Genomic DNA, 13,853 nt, shown 5'->3' on the forward strand with positions numbered 1-13,853 from the left:
TATTAGTGAAGCAAATGTCCAGTTTATCAAATGCTTTCTGCAAGTCTGATGTGGTAGGATCCCATTTCAACATTTATTATATTGACTTCAGATTAGTACTTCCATGAATATCTATTTAAATGTTTAAATTAGTAGACTGAAACACAGTTCCAGGAATTACATTTTCCAAAAGACAACATTTACAGTTCCTATTCAAAATTGTGTACGCCAAAAAACAGTTTAAAATAAACAACAACAAAAAATAAGTTTAGATCTTGGCGAAAACATGCTGTTTCTGCAAGTTCATACAATTCAGGAGGCAACATGCTGAACACATTCCTCTAACCAGATCATGATGCCAAAGAGCCGCCCTAGGTGAAATCAGCTTCTTTTGAATACTTTGACAACCTTGGCGAATCAAGAGAAAATAAAAATCCAAAGGCAATGTTCCTATAGTCAGACAAATGGTTCATACCTTGTACTTCTGCTTTCAATTTCATCAGGAGAACTAGGTGTATTACAACTGTGGCCTTTTTTATGTTTATCCAGATCAGTATTTTTGTAAATTGCTTGCCCACACTTATTGCACCTAGAAGTGCAAATGTTTTAATCACTTTCACCTCAATATCAAAATCGTTTTCTTCAAACTTTTTAAAGGTGAAACGGGTTACCCTGTTTTGTAGCAATCTCGTTCGCTTCCCTATCGTTGAGAATCGTATTAGCTTCTTTATTAAGAACAAACTATCGGTTTTTTACTGCTTTGCTTTCCAAATTAGAAGTTATCTTTGCCAGTGAACAAGACGTCTTCTTTACATCTCTTTCCGATGAGTTTCATATGCGCAGATTGGACATTTTTAGAATTTAACAAAACTGCTCTTTCAGTCTGTATGGTAAATCAGTGTTCTTTGCAATTTTTGCTTGGAGGCAAACTGGCGCTTCCATACTTAGCAATAAAGTTGCTTAAAGTCAGACCCTGCAGACAGCAATTGGCTTCCTCGACTACCCATTGTGGATGTGGTAGGTGATTTGGAGATTTCAGAACACTTCTTCACTTAACGTTTGTGCGTTACTTGTGTACTTAGTTACTCCTTTAGGGCCTTATTTAAGACAAAGAAACGCAGCGCAGTGCCATGAGCAATTTGGCTGCGCTGCGTTAATTTCGAAGCAAAGGGCAGCCGCGGCCCGTGGAAGGAGTTACGGTGGGGCGGGGAGGAGGAGGGGCAGGGTGGAATGTGCTAAAAACCGGCATATGGATAATTGCAGCTAAGTAAACAATTTAATTAATAAAACGAATTTCGTAGCGCGCACTGCATCGCAAAATGCGATGCAGTGCACGCTTCGAAATTTGTTTTAATTAATTAAATTGTTTACTTACCTGCAATTATCCATATGCCGGTTTTTAGCACTCCCCACCCTTCCCCTCCCCCTCCCCGCCTACCTGTCCCACCGTAACTCCCTCCACGGGCCGCGCCTGGCAAAGGGATGCGTCATATCTACGATATGACAGATCCCTTTGCTCTCCCCTGCGCTGGCGCACAATTAGCTGCCATGCGCCGACACAGGCACCCTTACACCATGGTGCAAGGGTGCCTGCGTCTCAAGGATGATTGTTTTTGTGCAGGAAAAGACACCTTCCTGCACAAAAACAATCACAATAGGTGATTTCCTCTTCCTATGTGTGCTGCATAATGCAGCACACATAGAAAGAGGGAAAAAAGAGGAGAAATAAAAACATTTCTCCTTGTTGCTCCTCCCTTTCGCCTCCCCTAGGGTGGCGTAGCATTCTCACTAATTTCCAAGTTTATGTTTTCACGTAAAAATTAAAATGCGGCAGAAGCCATGGGTGTTGCATGGGAACAATCACAGCAAAACCCATAGTACGCCCCTTTCACGCAAAGTGTTGCACTTAAAGGGGCCATATTTACAAGGACAAGAAAAGCCATGCATCCTTGTAAATATGGAGCAACAGGTTGCGCCACGTGAGCGTCACAAAAAGTGATGCACCCATGGCGCAAGGGGTTTTTAAATAAGCCCTCAATGATTTGCCTCGTTAATTCGCTGTGTGGTGAATGTAGAATAGTGAGAGGCAAAGATACTATGGGGCTTATTTACAAGCCCCTTTCACCGCCTGTGCGTCACTGTTTATATAGGAAAAAGTGACGCACAGGCAGCAATAGTGTTTTGTAAATATGCCCCCATAGGTTTTGCTTGTTCTATTTTTTTTTGCACAAATAGAGCACCTTTTCTGTTGCTGAGTGTCCACTGAGGACAGAGTGGTTTTGCGAACTCCTTGCAGGACTTGCAAACTGTACTTTCTTCTTCAATGGGGTCATTTCATGTAGTTATTGTGAAAGACTCCTTTAAATTTTCCTTTTTTTTGCTGTCACACTTAATGGACAGTTTTTTGGAGGGGGAAACAGTATCTTAGCAGGTGTTTTGCAGGAATGGAGGCGTCTCTTCTAAGGTCTTTTGAATTCTTAAGTGGTTCTTGGTGTTTCATAGATCAACTTCTTGCTAAACTTTGCTTTGATCATAGAATATTTTCCCTATCATTTCAACACATTTCTTCATACTTTTCATTTTGTGTACTCTTTTCACATGATAGTGGATACCCCGTCTAGATTTCAATTATTTTGCACACAGACTGGGAATAAGTGTAGACTTTTTCTTGGATAGTTGCAATACTTTGGGAAGTTCTACATAAGATGTACTGCCAGATGTATCTTGTTTAATAGGTTCGGTTGGTAGGCCCTCAAACCCTCTTCCTGAGGAGATGAAGGTAACTGTTCTATTGTAGCTTCTTGAACTTGCACGTCTGTCTGTTCAGAAGTTCTGCTTCTCTCACTGTTCCTGTCTGGGATTCTGACAGTATTAATATGCTGAAACACTGCGTTTGGGTTCTTTGGGTTCTTCTTGGTTGTTTAAGTTTGTACTGTTTAAAATGTTCTTATTCATGAAGTCCGTGGCTCATCCATATCTACAAGCCATACACTAGGACATTACATCTAGCTGGAAGGTAAAAACATGGACACCACCCAGGGATGCCCATTTTCGGAATATGTCTGTGTTGCATGTTGTTAGAGGTGGACACATGCGGGATGGCACTGCACGAGGGAGGCTGGCACACACACGACATCTGGGCACATTGTATATGCACACACTAACTCGTAACCAATGGCCAAAGTAAAATTACTAACATGAAATGTTAGGGGCCTTAACCACTATAGCGAGACGAGACTGAGAGTGGGAGCATATTTGTGCAAACATGTTATACAAGTGGCCTCCTTGCAAGAGACACACCTGCTGCCAACGGAAGTCCATAAACTGACAAGTAAATGGAAATGCTGTTTTTACCATGCAAGTTATAGCACATATCCATATGACCTTAGCGAAGTCTTCTCTAATGTGGACGCTACAATGCTCCTGATGGATTTAGCCACTCTAGGACTGGAGCAGATTAATACTGGCCCTACTCGTCTGGCAGGACATACCTGGGACCTCATCATGACTACTTCCCCAAATATCTGCTGTGAGGCCCCTGCCCACTCATATGGTGCAACCACTCTCTACTTCGTTTTCATATAAAAGACATAACGTTTAACTCCACTCCTACTATACCCTCCGACAGTTTGCGAAGACAATGGCATAAAATCACGCCCGACCACTTTGCGAATGGCCTACCTACCAATATTGACCTGACACTAAATAATATCGAGGAGGACTTGGCTAAATATACACATTTAGTTAACATAACATTAGACCAACAGGCCCCACTAAAACTCTACCCTACCAAGTCCGGCAGTACACAGGCAGCAGCATGGTTCTGTCCAATCTACGGAAAGCAAAAAGCCATTGCAAAAAGATAGAGAGACGTTTGCGTCTTTCCCATGATACAACTGATAAAGAAGCCTACAAGAGCCTTCTGGCCCTATACCATAAAAATCTAAAGAAGGCACGCAAAATTCACATTGAGTCACAATTTAACCAGGCTGAAAAATCCTCTAAAGAAGTCTACCGCATTCTTAACACTTTCACGAACCCTAAGGCCTGTCATAACGAAGTAACTTCAACACAAGACCTTTGTTACATGCTGGCTAACCAATTTACTCAGAAGATTGAGAGTATTTACGACATTATCACCAGAGATAAGGACCCTAAAAAAAGATATCATCACCCTCTACCCCACCTGTACATTCCTTAGACTGCTTCCCCCCACTTACAACTGACACAGTGGAGTCCCTAATGAAAACAGTAAAATCAGGCTCCCCACAGGATATCCTACCTGCTAAAGTATCCTCACTATTTCACAAACTGCTGGCACCCATGATCTGCCCCATTCTCAACTCATCCCTGAACAAGGGCAAATTACCTTCCGAATGGAAGGCTGCCCAAATAATTCCTATCAGAAAGAAACCTAATGCTCCTCCGTAACACTTTTCAAACTATCGTCCTATCCCTGCTACCATATTTGAGCAAACGTTTGGTGAAACATGTTAATAAATACCTCTCACACTTTATGGAAGTAACAGGATGACTTGACCCTCGCAGTCCGGGTTTCGTCTCCGATTTAGTAAGGGGTCAGCACTTATTGCAGTCACAGACAACCGCAGACACTGCCTGGACAATGGACAGGCAGTATTATTGGTGCTGCTGGATCTGTAAGCAGCGTTTGACATGATATCTGATTCCATCCTACTAACTAGATTAAGAAACGTTGGAATCCAAAGGCTTGCCTTTCAGTGGCTGTCAAACTTCCTAACCCATCGTACCCAAACTGTCAATCTCTGCACCTACCGGTCTCCAACATCAGAGCTGACCAAAAGTGTGCCCAGGGATCATGCCTTAGTCCCACGCTGTTTAACATTTATGAGGCTCCCCTTGCAGATCTACTTATGAAACTGGGCTTCATCCCAGTTTCATACGCTGATGATACCCAGCTCCTAATGGCATTTGACAAAAACTCCACCAATACCCAGTCAGCCTTTTCTGGAGGTATGACAGCCATCTCAGACTGGATGAAAAACAACTTCCTTCAGCTAAATACTAGTAAAACTGAAATTATGCTTTCTGGTCTCCAGAGTGGTGGCCCACTAACCTGGGTTCGGCACCGGTTCCGAAAACAGTGGTGAAAAACTGAGGAGTACATCTAGACCAGAAACTCACAATAAAGGAGCAAGTCGCAACCACATTGAGTTCCTGCTTCTACACATTAAGTCTTTTGAGGAAGGTCTTCCCTTTTCTCCATATGTCAGCCTGAAAAACACTCCTTCAGGCACTAGTAATAAGTTGTCTTGACTATTGCAATGCCCTCCTGATCTTAGCCAACGAATCATCTCTTAACAGACTCCAGGTGGTCCAAATCACCGCGGCCCGATGAGTTTCCAGTTCTCCTTCCAGGACCCCCTCCTTGCTGCTACTCCTGGGACTACACTGGCTGCCCATCCGCAAGCGGATCCGTTTTAAGATCTGCTGTATAGTGCACAAAGCACTACATGGCAACGACCCCAGCTATCTCGCAGAGAGACTCATACGATACCAGCCTTCCAGAACCCTCCGATCTGGCTCTAAACCGCTCCTCATAGTACCACGTGTAATGAAATCTTGCATAGGTGGGAAAGCCTTCCATCGTTTGGCCCCCCTCTTACTGGAATCAACTTCCCTCACACCTCCACGAATTCACCAACCATTTGCAATTGCGCAGGTCTCTTAGAACCAAACTCTTCTGAACCCCCCTGACTCTGTAGCACTCCCGTAGCATGGAGATACCCCTTCAGGGGTGATTCGGGCGCTTAACAAGACAAATAAATAAATAAAATAAATAAATATGCGAGGGAGGTGGGCATCGGGATTGCCCCAAGTTTACCACTTTCGGTCACCAAGGTACAAACTGATAATGATATTCAGTATATTGTATTGCAGGGCAAGCTGAATGGCAGAGACATTGTACTGGTGGGAATCCATGCCCCAAACATAGATGATGGTGAATTATTTGCCAATCTTAGACACACACTTCCTCCATATATTAGCATGCCACTCATCTGGCTTGGCAAACTGAACTGTGCGGCAATGTAGACCGCACACCCCCTAACTCTGCAAACAAACAAAGGATGGCTGCCTTGCTTTGTCAAGTAATGGAAGTCCTGAACTTAGTAGACGTTTGGAGACCGAGCAACCTACACACATGGGAAAACACACATTATGCTGCCCCTAGCCACACTTTTTCCAGACTGGACTACATACGGGTGGCTAGAGACGAGACGCAGTATGTAACATGAGTGGCACACATGTGGAGGGCAATCTTGGATCACTCCCCCGTGAGTGCATTCTACTTTATAGCTGCATACTAAACACACATACCTACAGGGCTGCTCCCAGTTTCAGATTTCTATGACACAGAGATAGACAGGACATGCATGAGATGATCACAGAGTACTTTGCCATAAACGATAATACAGCTAGCACAAGAGAGGTGTATGGGATCCCCTCAAAGTAGTGGTGCGCTGCTACGCTGGCTCCCAGGTGACTTTAAAGGTTAGGAAGTTAGACAGTTAAATCCAATATATGGAATGGGTGTTAGCAAGCCAACAATGCACCACCAGGGGAGAGCTCCTATCTGAAGGCAGACAGGACATTATACATGCAAATATCACAAAGAAAACAATAAAAAAAGAATTACTGAAGAATTGTATATTTCGTCAGGTACTGCACAGGGAGGGAGATGAGATAAGGTGGTTAGACTGTTATCCTGGCTATTAAAATGGGAGCAGTTACCTATATGTTTCATGGCCATCAGAGGCGCAAATCGCGAAAATAAGGAAACACAGGAGGGCATAAACAATGCCTTCCAGGCCTATTATCAGCAAGTGTAAGAGAGTCCGCACCCCAAAAAATCAGAACCCAAATACCCAATACTGGAGGTTCCAGGTTTGTTCAAATTATCGCATGACCAAAGTATGCAATTGGAGGAACCTCTTACTATTGATGAGCCACAAGAAGCCTTGAAAGATCTGTACTCCTATAAAACTCCGGGGCTAGGTGGGCTGCTATTCTGATGGTATTGTACATACAGCAATCAGCTGGCCGAGAAATTGCTCCAGATGTATGAAGAGGCACTGGAAAGAGGCTCACTTCCACGCTGTGTTAAAAAAGCTGTGATAGTGGTCATTTCGAAAACTGGGAAAGGACACACTGGAACCATTATCGCTGCTAAACACTGATAACAAAATACTGGTCAAAGCACTGTCCCATCAAGTAGCACATAAAATGCACATCCTAGTTGACGCAGAACAGTGCAGAACAGTGCAGCTTCATACCGGGCAAGCACACGACACTCAATCTTATACAACTATGACACGTCTGCTCTGAGACTTAGAGACTGATCGAACCCATGGCCCTAGTGTCTTAAGACATGGAAAAGGCCTTTGATACACTGTCTTAGCATTACATGTTTGCCGCATTAAGGGCTATGAATTTTGGACCGTCTTTTATACCAATGGCTAATCTATTACACACCAAACCCATTGCTAGGGTGAAAACATATGGGCACGTATCGACTGTATGGGTGCTGGGAGTGTGGTATGCGACAAGGATATCCACTGTCTCCTCTGCTGTAAGTGCTGGCGACCGAGCCAGTGGCCTGTTAGCTCAGGCACTCATTAGCAGACGGGGTCACTGAGGTGGGAGCGGTGAAACACCTAGCATCCCTAAATTGCAGACAATCTGCTTGTATGCTTATGAAACGCTGCGGAAGCGCTACCCCGCCTGCTTACTATATTAGACAACTTTGGTGGTCAGTCTGGACTGTACATCAATGCACAGAAATCAGTGCTATACCCAAAAGCTGGATTTCAGCAGTGCCTGGAGAGATGCTGCCACTGGGGGTTCCATGGGAAACAAAGATTTTCCATTACCAGGGGATCATGGTGACTACCTCAGAATGCACCTGGCATGAGCTAAATACACAAAAATGTAATCTAGACATTCAGAGCTCCATGTATTTCTGGACTTGCTTCTGCCTGTGGATGGCCCGGCAATATCCAAAAGTCTGGTATTGCATTGGTGTCTCTATCTCTTCCAGTGCAGCCTTTACATAATACACCTGAAATATATTAAGAGGCTGTGATCTCTTATAAACACACTTACCTGGGGAAAGAAAAGGAGCAGAGTGAAAATGGACACATTGACGTGTGTATGCGCAGAGAGGCTACAGGTCCCTGATATGAATTTTTTTTACCTGCCAGCAAAGCTGCAATCTGCAGCTGTCTGGTTTGATGCTGCTGCTGGCACGGACGGGGGCTGTTGCTGGGCTGTGCTGGGCGTGGTGGGGGATTTGCCCAGGCAACTGCTCACTGCAACACGCGATTGCATGGTGCACCCTGTATAGTACGGAACATGGTGCTCCAGTGTGCTCTTGTGTGAGGTACTGCAGGTGTGGGGAGAGTATATGGGTACGCCCCAGATCTCTTCACTTGGTAAATATAGGTGGTAACGTGCTGTGGTCTTATTTGCCGGCAAGTTGAAGCTGTAGTAGAGTTCCGTTCTTTTTGTTTTTCAGAACGTTTTGTCATATAGATATGCTTTGCCTTCACACTGTGTTAAGTTAACATGAGCTTATTAGAAGTTTAAACGCCATTTTACCTTTCTGCTGCTTCTGCACATAGCACATATTGTTATTAGAGCTTTGAGCCTAGTAGAATATTTTGCTTCACACGAGAATAATATGTTTTGCTATTGTATCAGCTTTGCTTGGTAAGCTATGTCTGAACAGTGAGTGCAGAGGCCTTCAAGGTTATTTCAACACAGTGATTGTTGTGAGGTCTGATCTGCGCACGTTCTAGACATAACACATATGCAGCTGCGGCCAACTCTGGCTTTAGGCGCGTTTAATAATGCACTGCGCAGAGCATGCACACACACTAGATGAATATTTGCATGCAGAGAGCTGGTGGAAGATGATGTGATCCCTTTCCACTAAGATCAGAGGTATGGGTCCGCCCTTCTAAAACCCAAAGAGACCTTCTTTAGATATAATATAATGTACTAGCAAGGGAGGGTAAGACTTAGTTGCCATTTAGCCTTCTTCCCTTTAGCATTTTAACATGCTTTCTCCCTCTGTATTTTATGGACTAGTAACTATGCTGATAACCTTGTTGTTTATAATATGTTTGCTTGTATTAGCTAAGATACTGCGCCTGAGAACACGGCATTAGAAAGAAACATTTCAAACTTGCACGTGTCTTCATTTACTTCTCGTTCTGGATTGATATGTTGGTATAACGAAAGAGTGTTTGTGTGTTCCACGTTACCTGAGGTGTTCTAAGTCCATGTTCTGGGTTGTCTAAATCCTTGGGGTATGGAAGAACCAATGAGACACTGATTGCTAGTCTGGTAGGGGATTTTGGATACTGAGGTGAGTTTTGGTACACCCTAATTCACTGAGGTTCTAGGTCTCTATGCACAGTTCCGTGTATGAGCAGAATCCATGCGACAGTTTTCCATATCAAGTCGAATGAAGGATTTGATTATTAATTGATTTAGGAAGATAATTCTATGGCAGGACCGGAGGCTTCGGATTATGCCTTCTTCCTTCGCTTCAGCAACACCAAAAAACAACAACAAACTACATTTCCCATGAACACTTGGGAAAACAAAAGTATCAGTAGCCCTTTGTCTGTGTCCACACTCTTACCAGCTACTATAGTCCCTCTACCCTGTTTCCTCTTCCTCTTTCTTCGCTGCTCAGCAGCAAGATAAGTCGTTTTTTGCTTCTCTCCTGGGTTTTGGGGGGTGTATTTTGAGCATTATAAGTGTTGTTACCAGCGTTTATTTTGGCCCTTATTTGCAGATCCCCTGATAATCGCGGGACGCTTAGTGTGTGCCTAACGTGATTTTGAGCCCAGAGACTAGTGCGGTGTGGTCCACCCACCACTAGGGGGCAGACGTTTCTCTCTGTGGTCAGCGCAAGTTTTGAAGCTCCAGTCAAGGCGTTTTCTGGCGAGCGCTGCCCTCAGGGAGTTTCCTGCCTCTTGCCACCCGGTGTGACACCCTTAGGGGTCAGTTTTGCCTGTTTTTCTTCACTTTGAACGCCCTTTTGGCTCCGTAGTAAGTGCTAATAATACACCCCGCGGGGTCGAAATTTCGCAGCGTTTTCTGTGGTGCTGTGGGACACTGTCCCGGGTGATTTGCCCTGTGATTGGAAAGAGCTGGAGAGTCCCCATGGCTTAGCCTTTCTGTTATGCACCTGTGTGCCACCCATATTCGCCTGGGCTCCCTCCCAGCTCCACAATTGGCGCCTTCAAGGCTAAACTAAGTACTACCTGTCAGAAGTTCCTGAGTTCCTCCAGAGCCTAATTTACCTCAAAATGCATGGGGCGCAAGATCAGTACCAGGAGGAGGACCCTCTTAACTACATCCCCTGGGATGATGACTTTTATCAAGCAGTAGATGAGTCCATGTATAAGGCCATAGATCAGGCCATGGTACCCCTTGAGCAGCGCCTCTCAGCGCATTTGGATGAGGCTTACGTGAAGTTAGTGGCCCTTATGCTCACTCAGGCCCCCACGCTGGCCCCCCTCCCTCTTCCCCTACTAGCAAGAAGCCATGCACAGAGGGGGTGGATGCTGATGCATTTGCGCGCTTGAAAAGCGCCTTTTTTGTCACAGGAAGCTCCCTAACCAGTCCAGTTGCCCCCTGCTGAGACTATTCCATCTACACCACGGACCGCCTCTCCTGACGCCCTGGATGATGGGGACTCCCCCGCTACAGATGAAGAGGCATGTTCTTCTAGTTCCTGGCTCCCTGCCCCGAACCTGGCCCCTGCAGGGACCTCAGATATATTGGACCCAGATGATATTGTCCACCCAAGGTCTTCGGACTGGGTTCCCAGGGTCAAGGAAACCCATTATGTAGCGAGTCGTCTCCGTAAGCCCATGGATAAGGACGCTGGCAGCTGCCTTAAGGCGGAATGCCCACGCCCTACCTTAGAAGGAAAGGTGGCGTTGACTCCTAACATAGACCCGAAGATGGTGACATTTTTAGCGAAGTTCATTAGAGACCCCAAGAAGGAGATTGACTGCTCGTGGCGCAACTGCCAAGACAAATTGTTGGATGCGGTAGGACCTATCACCAAGATACTAGACATGGCAGAGGAGGCCAAGGTGTCGGGGGCTCTTATCTCCCCGGAGGTTCTCTCCAACTGGGTGCAGCTTGCAATTGTGTTAATCGGAAACGCAAACTGTGCGCTCTCCACTGAGAGACGGAGGTCACTCCTTATTAAGATCGATCCCAAATTGGGCGACCTCACCTCTTGAGAGGCCAGTGTTGTGGCACAGGGGGGCCTGTTCGGGCCCCCATGTGTCAAGGAGTTGGGGAAGCTTGTGGCAACTTTCTCCTCCCTTGACAGGGCACAGTCCAATATTAAGAAGGTCTTTACCCCTCAGGTTTTCGAGCGGGCCGGACGTGGCAGGGGCCGCTTGTTCGGGCGCTACAACAGCTCCGATCTTGGGCAAGGCTCCGGGCATGGGCAGTTCCAGGATAACACCCGATTCAATAACTTTTACCCGAAGAGAGGACAGAAGTTCCGTGGCCGAGGAAGCCACAGAGGCCAGCAACAAGGTCCTGGAAGAGGTGAGTGTGCTGCCCTCAGCGAGCTTGCAGGTAGGGGGGTGCTTGGCGCAGTTCTTCCCGGCTTAGGTTTCCCTCACAAGCGATACCTGAGTGCTGCAGACGGTCCAGCTGGAGTTTCATGGCCGTCCATGTCAGCTATATCGCCCCTGCCCTATTACCTTCTCGCAGCGCGATGCAAATTTGGTGTGCGAAGAGGTGTTCGCCCTCCTCCAAAAAGGGGCGATTTGTTGTGCACGTGAACATCCAGGTGGTTTTCTCAGCAATCTCTTTCTGGTCAACAAGGTCAACGGTGGCCGGCGTCCAGTCATCAATTTAAAGGAATTCAATGAGTGGCTGGTGTACCGCCATTTCAAAATGGAGGGCATACACCTCCTTCGGCATGTTTTGCGTTTGTCCGATTGTTTGGTCCGGCTCGACCTGAAGGATACATACCTGACGGTGCCTATTTTTCCCCCCTATCGACGCTTTCTACAGTTCAGATGGGATGGTCAGATTTACGAATGCACCACACTCCCTTTCGGACTCTCCTCCACTCCGTGGTGCTTCACGAAGGTCCTTCGGCCGTTAGTGGAGTTCCTGTGGGCGCGAGGTGTGAGGATGATCGTTTACCTGGATGAAATGCTGTTTCTGGATCAGTGTCCCAAGCGGCTGTCTTCCCAGTTGCAAACTGTGGTCAACCTCCTTCAAGGATTGGGGTTCATTATAAACAAAAAGAAGTCCCTTTTAGTCCCCGTCCAATGCGCAACCTTTATGGGGTTCAATATCGACTCCGTGTCTTCCACCCTGAGTCTTACCACCAAGAAAATGGCAAACATCAGACACGAGTTACGTCAAACTCTGTCCATCAGTGGGCGCGATTGGTCGGTCTTCTTTCATCTTCGATTCAGGCCATATTCCCAGGGCCCTTACATTATCAAGCCATGCAGCGTCTGAAGACATATCACCTTAGACAGGGCTTAACGTACTCCCAGCTGATTTCGCTGTCAGAGGAATTGAGGGACGAAATGCAATGGTGGCTCATGCACATGGAGGCCTGGAATGGCCGTAAGATATTCGGTTCAGCCCCGGACATATTTATCGAGTCGGACGCCAGTTGCTCCGGCTGGGGGGCCAGGTGCGGAGAATTTTTGACAGGTGGCGCCTGGTCCACTCACGAGCAGTTGTTACACATCAACTGCTTGGCGTTACTAGCGGAGTTGTTTGCTGTTCAATGCTGGACAAAGGACAGAGTGCAGTCGTGTGTCCTCCTCAGGATGGACAATGTATCAGCGGTCAGGTATATCAACCACCTGGAGGGTACCCGATCCAAGATGCTGGCAGATCTGGCCAGGGATTTTTGGCACTTTTGCCTGGACAACCAGGTATCAGTGACAGCAGAGTACTTGCCGGGGCAGGAGAACGAGGTGGCCGATTGGCACTCCTGTCACCTTCTGGAGGCCAGTGTGTGGAAGCTGGATCCTCAGGTTTTTTCCCTGCTGTCAGAGTAGTGGGGCCCCTTCTCGGTGGATCTGTTTGCGTCACGCCTCGACCATCAACTTCCGAGGTTCTTCAGCTGGCGCCCGGATCTGCTAGTGGAAGCAACGGATGCTTTCCTCCAGGACTGGTCGAGGGAGCGGGGTTATGCAATTCCCCCGGTTTCCATGACAACACTACTGCGGCGCCAGTTGACGGTGGTAGTTTGGATCACGCCATGGTGGAGGTCTCAAGTTTGGTTTCCAGTTCTTCTGGAACTTTCTTGGGATTTTCCAATCCAACTCCCCGACTTTCCTCACATTCGGCTCAATCCCGACCTCGTTCCCCATTGGCTAGTCCAGGAGGGATATCTGAGGTTGATGGCCTGGAGGATCTCCGGCGTCGCTGGTCATTCCCAGGCCTTTCGGGAAAGGCTGAGGACCTACTCTCCAAAGCATGGGCAGGTAGCACAACAAGGAGGTATAGGTCAGTCTGGCATCGATGGTGTTGTTGGTGTGTGCGACGGGCTTTTGATCCCGTGGGGGCGGATGTAGTCCATGTCCTTAATTTTTTGGTGAGTTTGGCGGAGGAGCGTCTGGCCTATTGGTCAATTAACACCTGCCCTTTGGAGATCTATGCTGGTCACATGGTGGTGCAGGGTTCCCCAGTAGGCGAGCATGCCTTGGTGTGTCGGCTCCTGAGGGAGATTCGCCTTTTGCTTCCCCCGGAACCGCGTTACTCGGTCCTCTGGGACATGAACAGAGAATTTAACCTTTTCCTGTCTTAGCAACCAAATA

This window comes from Lissotriton helveticus, chromosome 8 (genome assembly GCF_964261635.1).
Source record: "Lissotriton helveticus chromosome 8, aLisHel1.1, whole genome shotgun sequence".
NCBI classification, from domain to species: domain Eukaryota; kingdom Metazoa; phylum Chordata; class Amphibia; order Caudata; family Salamandridae; genus Lissotriton; species Lissotriton helveticus.